This window comes from Hyperoodon ampullatus (assembly GCF_949752795.1).
Source record: "Hyperoodon ampullatus genome assembly, chromosome: 15".
Classification (NCBI taxonomy): Eukaryota; Metazoa; Chordata; class Mammalia; order Artiodactyla; family Ziphiidae; genus Hyperoodon; species Hyperoodon ampullatus.
The window spans coordinates 14,729,240-14,746,592 of NC_136928.1; positions in this window are offsets into that span (position 1 = coordinate 14,729,240).

Below are 17,353 nucleotides of genomic sequence, written 5' to 3' on the forward strand. Positions count from 1 at the left end.
TGTATTTGTTTACCTACTCTTGACCACGGAGAATAGGTGAATATAAGTATACATGTTGGGTTGGCCAAAAAGGTATGGAAAAACCCAAATGAACTTTTTGGCCAACACAATATAAATAAAGAGAAATGCCCATCTGCCTTTGCAGGGCAGAGACTGGCCAAGGGTGTTCCAGGCTGACAGCAGGCGCAGAGGCACTGGGGGAGGGGTGCGGCCCTGGCTGGGGCACCGCAGCCCTTTGCCATCCCCGCCCCCAGGCACAGCCTCCTTCCCTCTTCCAGCTGCCCCACCCTCTTCCCTCATCTTTTCAAGCCTAGAACATCTCTCCTTTTAATCTCCACTACGGCGCCAGCAGAAAGCTCCACCTGCCCGGCCCCTCTCCCCCGGCTCCCCTCCGCTCCCTCCTACACTCTTGTGCTTCGGAGAAGCCTGTCTCGAGGCCCAGACAGGAGCCCTTGTGGGCCCTGTGCCCCCTTGAGCCACCCACCCCTCCCCCACCTCAGAGGCTCTCCTGGTGAAGGCGCCCCCGGGGACCTCAGACACCTCCACCGTCTGCCTTGGTTCCCCAGCCTCCCTCCGAAGGACTGCTGCCATGCACCCCAACTCCAGGGAGAGCCTCAGGCCCCCGACGGTCCCGCTGGGCCCCACCCACATTCCCTCCCAGCCTCTGCTCTAGCCTAACCTCGCCTTCACTGCTGAGGCTGGGGGCCTGGGACCACGTTATCTGTTCTCAGCAGTCACGCCCCTTGACTCCGGGTGCAGAGTGTCCCGGGGGCTGCTCTCCTGCCCCCTCCATCCTCCTCCCCGCTGGCCTAATCGCTGGGGTGCTGGGGCCCCCGCAAGCATTGCTGCTGTCGGAGGGGACCCTGCTCTTGAGACAGGAAGGAGGTGCTGTCGGAAGTGGAAGCAAGAGCCCCTTCCTTGTCACCCGCCGTTACCGCCAGGCCCTGATCCAACATGCCTACAACTCTTTCCAGTTTCCTCATTCTTTGAGAAGGGGACAGGATCCTGGGGCAATGACTGCTGTCACTTACCCATTACCCAGCCCCTCTTCCTGGCACTGTACCCAGCTGGAAAACTACATTTCCCAGACTCCCTGCACCTAAGTGGGTCATGTGACTCAGTTCTGGCCAGTGTCTTGTCAGTGGGACCAACAGAAAAGTTCTTTAAAAGAGACTGTCCTCTGTTTCCTCCTAACCACAGTTTAGACTGTGGGTGTGAGGTGATCCTGAGGCAACCTTGAGCGTGGAAGCCACATACTAAGGATGCAGAAGACACAGAAAGACAGAAGGAATCCAGGTCCTAGTGACCCTGGAGCTGCCAAGCCAGACCCCCAAGGCCTATGATAGGATCCTTTTGATGTGAAAACAAAACACATATGGGTTTAAACCACCGTGACCTTGTCCTTTCTGTTAAATGCAGCAGAGTCTCATCCTCAGTGACACAGATGCAAACAGGGAGTTCACCCCAGAGGATGTACCAAGAGCAGGTGAGAAGATGCAGGCCAGCATGGGAAGACAAATCAAGGCAGCAAAGGGATCAAACCACAGGGAATGAAAGATAATACCATCAAGGGTTCGCAAGATTGTGGCAAAACTGGTGGAAGTGTAAGCTGGTGCAGCCACTTTGGAGGACAACTGGGCAGTAGATATTTCATAATAGAAACACACACACCCTCCAACTCAACAATGACATTTCTAGATCTTTTTTTAGAGACATACTCAGATGCACAGAGAGGCTTGTAAAGAATGTTCTTTACAGCATTGCTTGAAATATCCAAGTAGCTAAATGTCTATCTACCATGGGTGAAGTTGTTAAATCAACATCCATATCATGTACTAACATGCAGCAGCTTAAATGAACATCCTGAGGTGGAAAGAGCTCCAAGACATACTGTTACGTGAAAAAAAAAAATTGTAAAAAAGTATACTGTTGGGCTTCCCTGGTGGCACAGTGGTTGAGAGTCCGCCTGCCGATGCAGGGGACACAGGTTCGTGTCCCGGTCCGGGAAGATCCCACATGCCACGGAGCGGCTGGGCCCGTGAGCCGTGGCCACTGAGCCTGCGCGTCCGGAGCCTGTGCTCCACAACGGGAGAGGCCACAGCAGTGAGAGGCCTGCGTACTGCAAAAAAAAAAAAAAAAAAAAAAAGTATACTATTTATGTAAGAAAATAAACAATATATTTTTGTATATATGAATATATGTGTTATGGGTTGAATTGTGTTCCTAAAAGAGATGTTGAAGTCCCCCAGTATCTGTTACTGTGACCTGCTTTGGAAAGAGGGTCTTTGCATCTTAACCATCAAGTTAAGGTGAAGCCGTTAAGATGGGCCCTAACCCGATGGGACTGGTGTCCTTACAGAAAGAGGACCACCTCACATCCATTAGGGTCTCTGCTATCCAAAAAAAAAAAAAAAAACAGAAGATAAGTTCTGGCGAGGAGGTGGAGAAACTGGAACCCTATGCACTGCTGGTGGGAATGTAAATCGGTGCAGCCGCTGTGGAAAACAGTATGGTGGTTCCTCAAAAAGTTAAAAATAGAACTACCGTATGATCCAGCCATCCCACTTCTGGGTATGTACCCCAAAGAATTAAAAGCAAGGTCTTGAAGAGATATTTGCACATCCATGTTCACTGCAGCATTATTCACAATAGCCCAAAGGTGGAAGCAACCCAAATGTCCATCTGGGATGGCCACACTGAAAGTTATCTTGATGCAGAATGGAGGGAGTTTCCTGGGCCTGGGGGCTGAGATCCACAGGCAGGCCCTGGCTCTGCCACCAGCTCGTTCTGTGACCTGGGCAAGTCACTTCCTGTCGCTCTGACCCTCGGCTCTTCATCTGTAAACACGGGGGTTGAATGGACCTCTTCCAACTGGCCTGATTTTCATCTATTGAAAACAATGGCCCCAGTGTACCAGCCAGGCAAAAGCATGCCTTTCGTGCCTCAGACTCATTCAGCCTCAGGAACTGCGGGGCCCAGGGTGGCCCAGGGACACTGATGTCAGACCAGTGACGTCAGCGTCCACAACTGGCTGAAAGGACCCGTGCCCTCCAGGCTCAAGTTATAACTAAAAGGTTATCTGAAAGGACACGTGAGGCTGGAATGAGGGTCTCTCCTCTGCTTTCCTGCATACAATGCAGTCAGCCTTGTGCCCAGCGCCCTCCAGGCACATCCTGCCCTCAGGGGTCCTGCCCCTGTGCCACTCTGCTCAGTTGATCCAGGCTGGCCCCTCCCACAGGGCACTGAGAATTGGTGGGGCTCCTAGCTAGGCTGGCAATGGCCTCAACTTGGCCTCCTACAGTCCAGCCTCCTTCTGCTTTGTCCTGTCCTCTTGTTCTCAAGAATGACTCCATATGTCTGAATCCTGCTGTCCCTGGTTTCCAACTGGCCACTTTGCCCTGGAGTGCATGCAGACCTCTGGAGCCCAGAGCCTGTGCTCAGGGCCTGCGTGAGCCAGTGGATGGGGTCAGAGGGCCAAGGAGGGGCTCCTCCCAAGAACTCGGGGGCAGCCTTGGAGGAGGCGGTGTTGGGAAAATATAATAAAAAGTGAAATCTTCTCCCAACCCGTAACACTCCACAAAGGTAGTAGAAAAAGAAAAACAGTTTTATTATAGAATAAGCATTAAGCCAGTGAAGGAAATCAGAACGTCACTCCAAAATAAGCCTTTTGACATAAAAATAATTTGGAGCTGAAGGCAATGAAGAGGCATCAAATGCGGAAAAGCTGTCTCTATCCTCCCTTTTACCTAAAGGCAGGTTATAAATTCTCCTTTTACTGGAGACAGACTCTTACCAGCCCAGAGGTGGTACCAGAGGAATCTGCAAGCAAACCTCACTCCATTATTTCCTCCCACATGTTTACCTTCCCACAGTTTGGAAGGCTTTCCTTTGTCCTGTCATTTCTCCACAAGTTGATTGTTCTTTGTTGAAGATGCTCTATAACCCAGAGTTCTATGCCACCACTTTGAGTTACTCTTCACGTGGTTTTCTCCCCCTGTGCAGGCTAATACACTGTTTGTTTTTCTTTGTTAATCTGTCATTTTTTTAAAATAAACATTTATTTCAGTTATTTATTTTTGGCTGTGTTGGGTCTTCATTGCTTTGCACGGGCTTTCTCTAGTTGTGGCGGGTAGGGGCTACTCTTCATTGTGGTGTGCAGGCTTCTCGTTGCGTTGGCTTCTCTTGCTGTGGAGCAAGGGCTCTAGGTGTGTGGGCTTCAGTAGTTGTGGCTCATGGGCTCTAGAGCGCAGGCTCAGTAGTTGTGGCACACAGGCTTTGTTGCTCCGTGGCATGTGGGATCTTCCTGGACCAGGGCTTGAACCCATGTCCCCTGCATTGGCAGGCGGATTCTCAACCACTGCGCCACCAAGGAAGCCCTAATCTGTCTTTTTGTTAAAAAGTCCCAGCTGAAAAGTGGTGTTGGGAAAGCTGGACGGCTGCATGTAAATCAATGAAGTTAGAACACTCCCTCACACCATACACAAAAATAAGCTCAAAATGGCTTAAGGACTTAAATGTTAAGACATGACACCATAAAACTCCTAGAAGAGAACATAGGCAAAACATTCTGTGACATAAATCACACCAGTGTTTTCTTAGGTCAGTCTCCCAAGGCAAAAGAAGTAAAAGCAAAAGTAAACAAATGGGACCTAATCAAACTTACAAGCTTTTGCACAGCAAAGGAAATCATAAACAAAATGAAAAGACAACCTATGGAATGGGGGAAAATATTTGCAAATGATGTGACCAACAAGGGATTAATTTCCAAAATAAACAGCTCATACAACTCAATAACAAAAAAACAAACAACCCAATCAAAAAATGGGCAGAAGGGACTTTCCTGGTGGTCCAGTGGTTAAGAATCTGCCTTCCAATGCAGGGAATGTGGGTTTGATCCCTGATCGGGGAACTAAGATCCCACAGGCTGTGGGGCAACTAAGCCCGCACACTGCAACTACTGAGCCCACATGCTCTAGAGCCTGTGTGCCACAACTAGAAAGACCGTGCGCCACAACTAGAGAAGCCCATGTGCTGCAACTAAGACCCAACACAGCCAAACAAATAAATAAAATAAATATTTTTAAAAAATTGGGCAGCAGACCTAAAGAGATATTTCTCCAAAGATGACATAAAGATGGCCAACAGGCACATGAAAAGATGCTCACCATCACTAATTATTAGAGAAATGCCAATCAAAATTACAATGAGGGGGCTTCCCTGGTGGCTCAGTGGTTAAGAATCCACCTGCCAATGCAGGGGACACAGGTTCGAGCCCTGGCCTGGGAAGATCCCACATGCCGGGGAGCAGCTAAGCCTGTGTGCCACAACTACTGAGCCTGCATGCCACAACTACTGAAGCCCATGCGCCTAGAGCCCATGCTCCGCAGCAAGAGAAACCACTGCAGTGAGAAGCCTGCACACCGCAACGAAGAGTAGCCCCCACTCACTACAACTAGAGAAAAAAAAGTGAGCCTTAATTTAAAGACAAATATAAGACATGACACCATAAAACTCCTAGAAGAGAACATAGGCAAAACATTCTCTGACATAAATCGTACCAGTGTTTTCTCAGGTGAGTCTCCCAAACAATCGAAATAAAAGCAAAAACAAACAAATGGGACCTAAGCAAATTTACAAGCTTTTGCACAGCAAAGGAAACCATAAACGAAATGAAAAGACAACCTACAGGCTGGGAGAAAATATTTGCAAATGATGCGACCGACAAGAGCTTAATTTCCAAAATATAAAAACAGCTCCTACAATTCCATAACAGAAAAACAAACAACCCAGTTGAAAAATATGCAGAAGACATAAATAGACATTTCTCCAAAGAAGACATACAGATAGCCAATAGGCACATGAAAAGATGCTCACCATCGCTAATTATTAGAGAAATGCAAATCAAAACTACAATGAGGTTATCACCTCACACCAGTCAGAATGGCCATCATTAAAAAGTCTACAAATAATAAATGCTGGAGAGGGTGTAGAAAAAAGGGAACCCTCTTACAGTGTTGGAAGGAATGTAAATTGGTGCAGCCACTATCGAAAACAGTACAGAGGTTCCTCAAAAACCTAAAAATAGAGTTGCCATATGATCCAGCAATCCCACTCCTGGGCAAATATGCAGACAAAACTATAATCTGAAAAGATACATGCACCCCAATGTTCACAGCAGCACTATTCACAATAGCCAAGACATGGAAACAACCTAAATGTCCATCGACGGAGGAATGGATAAAGAAGATGTGGTATATACATATACAATGGAATACTGCTCAGCCATTAAAAAGAATGAAATAATGCTATTTGCAGCAACATGGATGCAACTAGAGATTGTCATACTAAGTGAAGTAAGTCAGAAAGAGAAAGACAAATACTATATGATATCACATATATGTGGAATCTAAAATACAACACAAACGAACATATCTATGAAACAGAAACAGACTCACAAATATAGAGAATAGACTTGTAGTTGCCAAGGGGGAGGAGAACTGGGGGAGGGAAGGATTCAGAGTGTGGGATTAGCAGATGCAAACTATTATAAATAGGAGGGATAAACAACAACAAGGTCCTACTGTAGAGCACAGGGAACTAGATTCAATATTCTGTGATAAACTATAATGGGGAAAATATGGAAAATAATATATGTGTATAACTGAATCACTTTGCTGTACAGCAGAAATTAAACACAACATGGTAAATCGACTATACTTCACTAAAAGTTTTTTAAAAATGAGCCTTAATATCAAAAGTACGTGGGTGCAAAACTAGAATTTAGTCTTCTCTGTCAGAATGACAACGTTTTCTTGGATTATTGGTCTGCTCTTAATGAGAGATTGTAAAAGATCTTTTCTTTACCTTTCGAGTAATGTGCCTACGACACCAAGATCTTATGTCTTTTCAGAATAACTTCCCATGCTTTATGCTAATCTTTTTCATGCACTCAATTATTAAAGAGACCCAAGACTTCTCACTTTTAAAAGAGCTAAGGGTTTTTACATTTTTGACAATTTTGTCTTCCCAAATAAAATTCGAAATGAAGTTTTTTGGCCTTGAACTAACTTTGGGATTTCGCAGAGGGCTCCTGGAAAATCTCAAAGGCTTTGTCCTTTCACCTTGTTAAAAGAGAGCTGTTAAACTAATTAGGTTTGTTTGACACGTTAAATTGCATGAAAAGGCATTATTAAATAAGAAGAGATGCTTTAAGCTTTCCTAGGTTATATCTGTACGTGCAAACATTATTACTATAACTATTTCAGAAATTGTATAAAGTTCACAGAAATTTGTTAGTACCCTGCCATCCACATGATATGTCCTGGTATAATGCTATCATTCATACTTCTGGTTATTAATTTTATTGTGTGTCACAGAAACAACCAAACTTTCTTGTCAAATAGACTCTTTATCAGATATTTAGAAGCCGATGGGATCAAGAAACTGCTAAGCCAGAATCAAGTAGAACAAGAGCTGATTACATGGGACTGAATAAGCTGATCAAGGATGTTTAGGGTTATTGTTTTGGAACATTGCTGGTTCTTTAAAGTTCTATTTTTCAGACATAAGGAATCCCTCTCGCTTAGGCTATCTATAACTTAGTTTAGTAGCTTATACTTTTTTTTTTTTTTGGTTGCATCAGGCAGACTCCTTGGTTGCAGCACATGAGCTCCTTAGTTGAAGCAGGGGGGCTCCTTAGTTGTGCCATGTGGACTTAGTTGTGGCATACATGTGGGATCTAGTTCCCGGACCAGGGATCAAACCCGGGCCCCCTGCATTAGGAGCTCAGAGTCTTAACCACTGTGCCACCAGGGAAGTCCTAGCTTATACTTTTGTTAACAGAAATAAAACACTTATCCTTTCTCCCTACCTGATCCCTCCAGAACTTAGAAACTCTTACTGAACATTCTTATTTCCATGGCAATATAATTATTTGCATAAGTTCAATAAGAATCTGTTCTCTTTTTATGTATATAGTCATCTTTATTATAATTCATGAATATATTAGAAACTGACATGGATCTAGATTCTCATGGGCATTTGCTTTCCACTCATTAGAAAAATCCACTGCTGGGGACCTTCCCTGGCGGTCCAATGGTTAAGACTTTGCCTTCCAGTGCAGATGGTGCGGGTTTTATCCCTGGTTGGGGAGCTAAGATCCCACATGCCTCGTGGCCAAAAAAACCAAAAACATAAAACAGAAGCAATATTGTAACAAATTCAATAAAGACTTTAAAAGAAATGGCCCACATGAAAAAAATCTTTAAAAAAAAATCCATCGTTTACTTGAGAATGGTTTAAAAAAAAAAAAAAGCCAATATCTTAGTGTCATTATGACAAGTCTTCACCTCATAGGAAATGTGAAAGGGTCCCTGGGCACCCCAGTCATGAGACTATACTGTCTTAGCAGACCTGCCCACCCTCAAGTGTCTTCTGGAACTTCTTATAAATTTCAACGGGCACCTGGGCAACAGAACATTCTATTACTCTGCTGGTTTTTAGGGTGCAGTTCCAGGGTTAAATACTGTGCCCATACTTAACATTTTCAAGCTGTCCAGGCTTATCTTCCAAAAAGAGTGTATTACTATTACCAACTCTCCCTGCCAAATAGAGGACCCGAAAGCATTAAATGTTAACTGCAAAGAAGTTAGGTGAGGACCCTCTTCTCTCCCCAAATCAAGTTATTTAGAATCCCAAGCGAATGCAAGCACTGCAAACGCAGGGCAATAGTCTTTCCTGAAAAGCTGTTCTCCTTTTAACGGGGCATAATTGGAAACACTGGTTAAAGCACCAAGGTTTTGAGTGGAGAGTCATATTTCAGAATGGTGCATAGAATCAGATATGACCAGACAGTTCTAAGGAACCAAGGTTGACTGTGGAGTCAAGGCTTACAAAGCCCTCTTAGAAAAATTGGCTTGATGCCTTGTTTACAGGTGAGTAAGGAAGGTCCCTTCCTGAGGGGCCCAGGAACCTCAGGATACCTTGGGGACTTGAGAAGAGAGGATTACATCCAAATCTATAGGTACTGCAAGGGAAATCTGCTGGAGAGTTCCTAGACTGGCTTCCTAGCCACCAGAGGGTTTTAAAAGTCTAATCTGAGATTCCTCATGAAAAGTTCCAGCAAAGCAAACTCAAAACTGCTTATGTGGCCAATTATCATTCTTGCTGCACGTATGTAAACAATCAAACCAAATCTAACGAGACCAGGCTCATTGGGTAAAGAAGGATCAAAAGTGGGTAACTGTAGAGGAATTTTTATGTTTTAATGCAGGGGTCACCAACCCCCGGGCCACGGACCAGTAGTGGTCTGTGGCCTGTTAGGAACCGGACCACACAGAAGGAGGTGAGTGGCAGCGGGCGGGCCGGCAAAGCTTCATCTGTACTTACAGCTGCTCCCCATCGCGCACATTATGGCCTGAGCTCTGCCTCCTGTCAGATCAGCGGCCGCATTAGATTCTCATAGGAGCGCGAACCCTACCGTGAACTGTGCATGCGAGGGTTCTAGGTTGCGCGCTCCTTATGAGAATCTAATGCCTGGTGACCTGAGGTGGAGCTGAGGCGGTGATGCTAGCGCTGGGGAGCGGCTGCAGATACAGATTATCGTTAGCAGAGAGGTTTGACTGCACAGAGACCATAATAAATCAATTGCTTGCAGACACGTATCAAAACCCTATCAGTGGGGGCTTCCCTGGTGGCGCAGTGGTTAAGAATCCTCCTGCCAATGCAGGGGACATGGGTTCGAGCCCTGGTCCGGGAAGATCCCACATGCCGCGGAGCAACTAAGCCCACGCGCCACAACTACTAAGCCTGTGCTCTAGAGCCCGCGAGCCACAACTACTGAGCCCACACGCCTAGAGCCCGAGCTCTGCAACAAAGAGAAGCCACCGCAATGAGAAGCCCGTGCACCACAACGAAGAGTAGCCCCCGCTCGCCACTACTAGAGAAAGTCTGCGCGCAGCAATGAAGACCCAATGCAGTCAAAAATAAAATAAATAAATTTGAAAAAAAAGAAAATTGTAAAAAAAAAAAAAAAAACCCTAGCAGTGAGTGGCAAGTGAAAACAAGCTCAGGGCCCCACTGATTCTGCATTAGGGTGAGCTGTATAATTATTTCATTATATATTACAATGTAATAATAATAGAGATAAAGTGCACAATAAATGTAATGCGAGTGAATCATCCAGAAACCATCTGCCCACCGTGGTCCGTGGGAAAATTGTCTTCCATGAAACCTGTCCCTGGTGCCAAAAAGGTTGGGGACCGTTGTTTTAATGGAAAACTAGAGCGCACCCTTGTGGATTCCACCTTGCACATTTTTTCCAGTTCTAACCAAGTTCTTAATTTTTCTACTTTCCCCCAATATCTGGCTACAACTCTCCGAACTAACGTTTCCAATTTTTCTCCCACCCTCCTGACCTGGCATCACTGAGAACTAAAACTGCCCTTTTCCCGAAGCCCTGCAAGCCAGGCTGGATGACTTGATAGAAACTTCAAAGAAACCACCTTCACGCCTGCTGCTGTGTGGGCCACTCAGAAACCTCACCGCATCACCACTGCCATCACCAAGGTCAATCACATTGAAGACCAAGAAATTCGTTGGACTGCCACTCCCATCCTGGAGCCCAGCCTCTGGAAATCTCAACTGGCAACGGCCCATCCTTGACGGGTGATAAGCAGAGATGGGAGAGGCTCACCTCACACCGTGCAGACCCTGATCCATTGGGCTCTCCCTGACGGGAGATTTCTGAGAGTGATAGAGCTTCAACCTTCAAATCTTGTAGTGGCTGCAACCCTGATCATCATCGCACTCTCACCTTTATTTCCCTGCCGCCAAGAGAAGTCCTGTTAAAAAACTGGCTGAAGCAGCAGATTTCTATATAAACCCGTGAGTTCAAGTCCCACAGACTTATATACTCGTGGGTGAGGGTGCCACCTGTGGGCTGCAGTCTCACAGACGACGTACAACTGGCTGGTTGCCAGGCTTGATCACCCCGGTGGGCAGTGGACAGGGGCAGAGGGTGCTCCCTCATTCACTGGATCTTTCTGGAAGCGCACAGACTGGTGCTGGAATAGACACCCACGGGGGGCAGGTTGAACCAGCAATCTCTTTCTTTCTTTCTGTCTTTTCTGTTCCTCCTCCCTTTACTTCTCTCCTGGCCCTCATACCTACACTCCCATCCCTTTCATCCTGGAGACTCCTTGTTTGTGTCACGAACTCTGGGGAGGGAATTCTGTGACCCCCTTTGTCTTTATGCTAGGCTTCAACCCATCCACACCTCCCCACCCCGTTTTCTAGTTGTTAGCCCCCAGATTTATTTGTTAACATGGAAAACACTCAGGGAATCCCCAGAGATTCTCCTCTGTGTGGCATTCCTAACAAATGGGGACAATTTAAATTAGACGGTTCAAAAAGGAATAGCTGATTTTCTTTTGCAACACAGCCTGACCCCAATATGCCTTGGGTGACCAGGAGAAGTGGCCAGAGAATGAATCCCTTAACTTTAATTAATTAATTAATTTATTTAGGGCTGTGCTTATGGCTTGCAGGATCTTAGTTCCCCGACCAGGGATGGAACCCAGGCCCCCTGCTCAGAGTGGAAGCTTGGAGTCCTAACTACTGGACCGCCAGCGAAGTCCCCCGGATCCCTTCACTTTAACATCATTTTACAACTGGACCTATTTTATAAGCAGTCCCCAAAATGGGGAGAGGTGCCGTATGTGCAGGCCTTTATGAAACTTTATTGAGACCCCAATCCTAGGGATTTCTGTCGTGTCTGTGTAGCCTCTATTCCTGTGTTACCCCCAAAAGAGTCAGAGCCAGACCTTCTCACGGACCCCCCTCTTTCAACTGCCAACTACCCCCTGGCACACTGAGCCTCCTTCTCAGGCCCGTTTCCTCCCCACCACCATCATCTTCGGCCCCCGGGACCCCCAGCTTACCCTGTCAAATCAGAAACCCCAAAGTTGGAGCCCCCAGTGCTTTCCCCAGTGGGGCTCCAATCAGGTTCAAAGTGAGCGCCCACTTCTGCCCCACAAGGCCTTTACCCGCTCCGGAAGGTAACTGATGAGAACAGAGAGATGACTGGAGTACATGTCCCCTTTTTGGTGGGGGACCTAGGAACCTGTAAGGAGGGGTTTGGCAGGGTCTCAGAGAACCCTGACAAGTTTAGGGACGAATGTATCAGGCTGGGGTTGATGTTCTCCCTGACCTGGCAGGACATCATGGTTATTCTGGCCCACTGTTGCACCCTGGATGAAAAGGAGCGTGTACGGAAAAAGGCCGAGGAACACACAGATAGCCTACTGGCTACCCACCCGCACCACCAAATCTATCAAGCAGGTGGCGACACGTTCCCAGATCATGACTCACACTGGGGCTAGGAAGGTCTCGTAGGCCAGGCCAGGACGAGACATTACATTACTTGTCTATTGGAAGGAATGAAAAGGCATATGGTGAAGCCTGTAAATTATGAGAAGGTCCAAGAAGTGACATAGGAAGAAAGATGAAAACTTGATGGTCTTCCTGAGCTGGGTGACAGAGGCATTTAGGAAGGACACCAGTACAGACCCTGAGTCTGCAGAAGGGAGGTGGCTCTCGGCTGTGCATCTATCACCTAGTCCGCTGCAGATACCAGGGGAAAATTACAAAAGCTTGAGGCTGGGCCCCAAACCCCACTGTCAACCTCGGCAGAGGAGGCCTTCAAGGTCCATAATCACCGAGACTTAACAGGAGGCCAAGAAGGATAAGAGGCTAATAAAGAAAAGCAGAGCCTTGGGTCACCCTCCATGTGTCAGACAGGAGAAGTGAATTTCTTGTAGACACCGGAGCTGCCTGCTCTGCTCTGACTTGGCCGGCCAGCCCCCTTTCCAACCAAGACTGTGCTGTGGCTAGAGTCAATGGACAGCCAAACGGAAGCCGATTTACATGCCCCCTTGCCTGCGGAGTCGGGTCCATTATTATTATTCACTCCTCTTTGTAAAGGCCAGAATGCCCTGTCACCCTCCTTGGAAGAGATCTGCTAAATAAATTAGGAGCTAGTATAGTCTTAGGACAGGGTGAAGTCCAAGAAGTTAGAGAATTCAAACAGAGAATGCATCTATTAGTAGCCCCAGATGACCCACCTGCTGATCATCAAAATATTCCCCAAGACATCTCCCAAGAAATTACAGAACAAGTAGATCCTGCAATTTGGGATAATTCAGTGCCAGGAAGGTCAAAACGTGTTCCCCCGATAGAAATAAGATTAAGGCCTGGGGAAAGGTATGCCTGAAAATGACAATATCCTTTAAAGCCTGAGGCTCTGAGGGGGATCCAACGCTACTCAGCAAATTCCTAGAACACAGACTCATTAGGCCCTGCCAATCCCCTTGCAACAGACCGATTTTCCCCGTTCACAAGCCTAACAGGGAATATCAGTTGAAGCAAGACTTACAAGCAGCAAATGAGGCCGTCAGCCCTATTCACCCATTGGTACCAAACCCATATACCCTCCTCGCCCAAATGCCAGACAGCACTCAGTAGTTCTGTTGGACCTCAGAGATGCATTTTTCTGTATTTCCCCACATCTAGACTCTCAATACCTTTAAATAGAGGGACCCTGGCACCCTGGAGGCTACCCAATATACTGGGACAGTGCTGCCACAGGGTTTTAGGGACAGGCCCCATCTTTTTGGAAACGTGTTAGCAAGGGAGCTGAGGGAAGTGAGCCTTGAAAAGGGAACTCTGCTATAATATGTTGATGATTTATTAAGTAGTGAGACAAAGAAAGATTCATATCAGAATACTGTTAAGGTCCTCAATTTTCTGACAGAAAGGGGATATAAAATCTCTCCAACCAAGGCTCAGATCTCACAGCAACGGGTTCAGTGTTTAGGAAGTATTTTGACCCCAGGGGCACGAGCCCTGGCCATAGACTGAAGAACAGCAATGGGTGCATTACCATCTCTAACCACAAGGAGGCAGCTCTGAGGCTTTTTCAGGATGGCTCGGTTCTGACATATCTGGATTCCAAATTATGGCCTTAGAGTCAGACCCCTATATGAGGCTCTAAATGAAAAAGAAACGGAGCCCCTTCAATGGAATAAGGACCACCAGAGGGCCTTTGAGACTCTGAAGACTGAGTTGAGCACAGCACCAGCAAGGGGGCTTCCACATTTGGACAAGCCCTTCACCCTGTATGTTCACGAGAGGTCAGGGACATCACTAGGAGTCCTGACCCGAAAGCTGGGACTGGATCAGAGACCAGTGGTTTACCTTTCATCACAGCTGAATTCGATAGCCCTGGGATGGCCAAGCTGCCTGCGGGCAGTAGAAGCCACAGCCCTGTTGGTTAATGAGTCACCAAGCTCACCCTGGGACAACACCTAGATGTGTTGACCCCTCATCAGGTACAATCTGTGCTGGAGGTCAAAGAACATCATTGGTTGACAGGGGGAAGGTTAACAAGATATCAGGCCCTCCTGATGGACACCCTGACTTTACCTTAAAGGTGCACCAAACCCTGAACCCAGCAACTCTGCTTCCAGGTGTCAGGAGTGCAGACTTACTGCATCAGTGTGTAGAGACCAGAGAACAAACTTACTCCTGATCTTCTAGATGAGCCTCTTGACATCCCTGAGGTCGGATGGTTTACTGATGGGAGTTTTATAGAAATGGAAACCCAAAAGGTGGGGTATGCCTGAGTCTAGATGAAGTCATAGAAGCTGAGGACCTGCCACCACAGACATCGGCCCAGAGGGCCGAACTAATTGCAGAGATGACAGCTTTACAATTAGGGAAGGATAAGAAATCAGGTATTTTTACTGCCTCTAAATATGGGCTCCACATGCTCATGCTGCCATTTGGAAAGAAAGAGGAACGTTAACTGCTAAAAATTCTCCCATAAAACAAAGATTGAATTCTTGACTTTTAAAAGCAGGGCAGGGCTTCCCTGGTGGTTCAGTGGTTGAGAGTCCGCCTGCCAATGCAGGGGACGCAGGTTCGTACCCCGGTCCGGGAGGATCCCACGTGCCGCGGAGAGGCTGGGCCCGTGAGCCATGGCCGCTGAGCCTGTGCGTCCGGAGCCTGTGCTCCGCAACGGGAGAGGCCACAACAGTGAGAGGCCCGCGTACCGCAAAAAAAAAAAAAAAGCAGGGCAGCTCCCGACCCAGCTGGCAGTAATACACTCTAGGGACTATCAGAGGGATGGATCTTTTGTGAGCCACGGGAAGAGAAAAGGTGTTTGAACTGCAAAACAGCAGCTTGACTGCAGAAGCCTGAGCAAGTTATGGCCCTAGTGATTGGCCACCCTGAACTCCCTCGCCTCCCCCAGTATTCCCCATAGAACAAGAAAATGCTGAGAAATAGGGCTATGAGAAGGAAGCACAGGCTGGTATTAAAAGGATAACACGGTTCTAACCACTGAGGTCCAACAATGGAAACTTGTTAAGAGCTTATGTGATGCCACCCACTATGGGAGGGGTGCACCATGGGACTTAATGTAAAAGGAAAGGGGCTCAGGGAAGGGGCTCAAAAGGACAGTAAAAGAAGTAACGCTTGCCTGTGATTTGCGTGCCGGTAATAACCCACAGGCCCATCCAATCCTCCCTTCGCTACTCAGGCCAGTTCAACGTCGAGGGACATACCTGGGGGAAGACTGGCACTTCCTTCACAAATAAACCCTGGGGACCAAGTTCTTCTTAAAACCTGGAAAAAAGGGGTCTCCTGAAGACCAACTATTGCCAAAGGAGAAGGGCCCCTATAAAGCAATTTTAGCCCCTCTCAGGGAGCGAGCAAGGGCTCCCGTTACTTGTCTTCACTCCCTCGTGCTGCAGCATGAATCCCAATAAAGCCTTGGCTCAGCTCCTAGTCCAGCCTCATCAATTTCTATTGATTAACGAACCCAAGTGGGTAACATTTTGATAGATACATGGATGTCTTGCTCTCCCGGCCCTGGGCTCCCCCTCTGGGTCTTACAAGAGTGAGCACAGCTTCCTGCCTCACGGCTTGGCTCCTGGGAAGAAAATCCAAGGCGTTTGCACGGAGGTTGCAAACTGGCAACCCACAGGCTGATTCTGGCCCATGGACATGTTTTGATAGGTCTGCACTAGCGCAAGCAGTGAATAAATTTGCCATTAAAAAATTGGAAGGTTTTCCATATAAACCTGGACTTCTAGCTTTTCTTTAAAAAAAAAACAAAAAGATTTGGCAACACTGGGCCCTGATTCTGGCAACAAGTGTGTGGAGCTGAGCAGTGGCTGCCCTCAGTGTCCCCACAGTACCCCCATCACCCCTGGCTCCCTACCTGACATCCCCACTCAGCTGCACTGCCCACCTGGCCCTTGTGGCACCTGAGTTTGCTGCTATAGCTGGGGCCCCGGTTAGGACAGCAGCACCCATGATCCTTGAGGAGATGTTCCCCTGGGCAGAGGTTTCTAAGCCCTGTGGCCTCCCTGTCAGGCCACCCTGCCTGCCCAGCACTGAAGCCTGGCCCTGGCCAGAGGGTGGCAGTGCAGTATATGGAATGGCATTCTGGGCTGAGGCCCATGGCCAAGGGTTCTCCACCTCTGTCCCTGGCTGGGAGTGGCCCAGGGCAGGCTCATTCTCACCCAGGCTGCAGCTTCCCCTCAGGTGAGGGATACTCACTGTTGGATTTTCAGAAACAGCTTTGAGGTATAATTGACATACAGTTCACTGCATATATTTATATCGTGCAGTTTGACAAATTTTGCCATACATATACGCCTGTAAAACTATTACCACCGGGCTTCCCTGGTGGCGCAGTGGTTGAGAGTCCGCCTGCCGATGCAGGCGACACGGGTTCGTGCCCCAGTCCGGGAAGATCCCACATGCTGTGGAGCGGCTGGGCCCGTGAGCCATGGCCGCTGAGCCTGCACGTCCGGAGCCTGTGCTCCACAACGGGAGAGGCCACAACAGTGAGAGGCCCGCGTACCGCAAAAAAAAAACTATTACCACCATCAAGATCATGAACATAGCAATTACTCCCCAAAGTTCCCTTCTGCCTCTATCCTCACCCCTCACAGGTTTGTTTCCATTTTTTAGAAATTTTTGTCTGTTTTCTTTCACTTGCCATTATTAGAGATTCATCCCTGTGGTTGCTTTTATAATAGTTTTTTTTTTTTTTTTGCCCAGTATCATTCCCATGTGTGGATATTCCTTAATGTGTCTACCTGTTCACCTGTAGATGGACCTGTGAGTTATTTCCAATTGGGGCAATTACAAATGAAGCTGCTATGAGTATTCGTGCACAAGTCTCTGTGTGGGCATCTGCTTTCCTTCTCTGGAGTAAACAGTGAGGAGTGGAATGGCTGGACCTGATGCGTATGTCTAACTTTTAAACAAAACGCCAAACTGG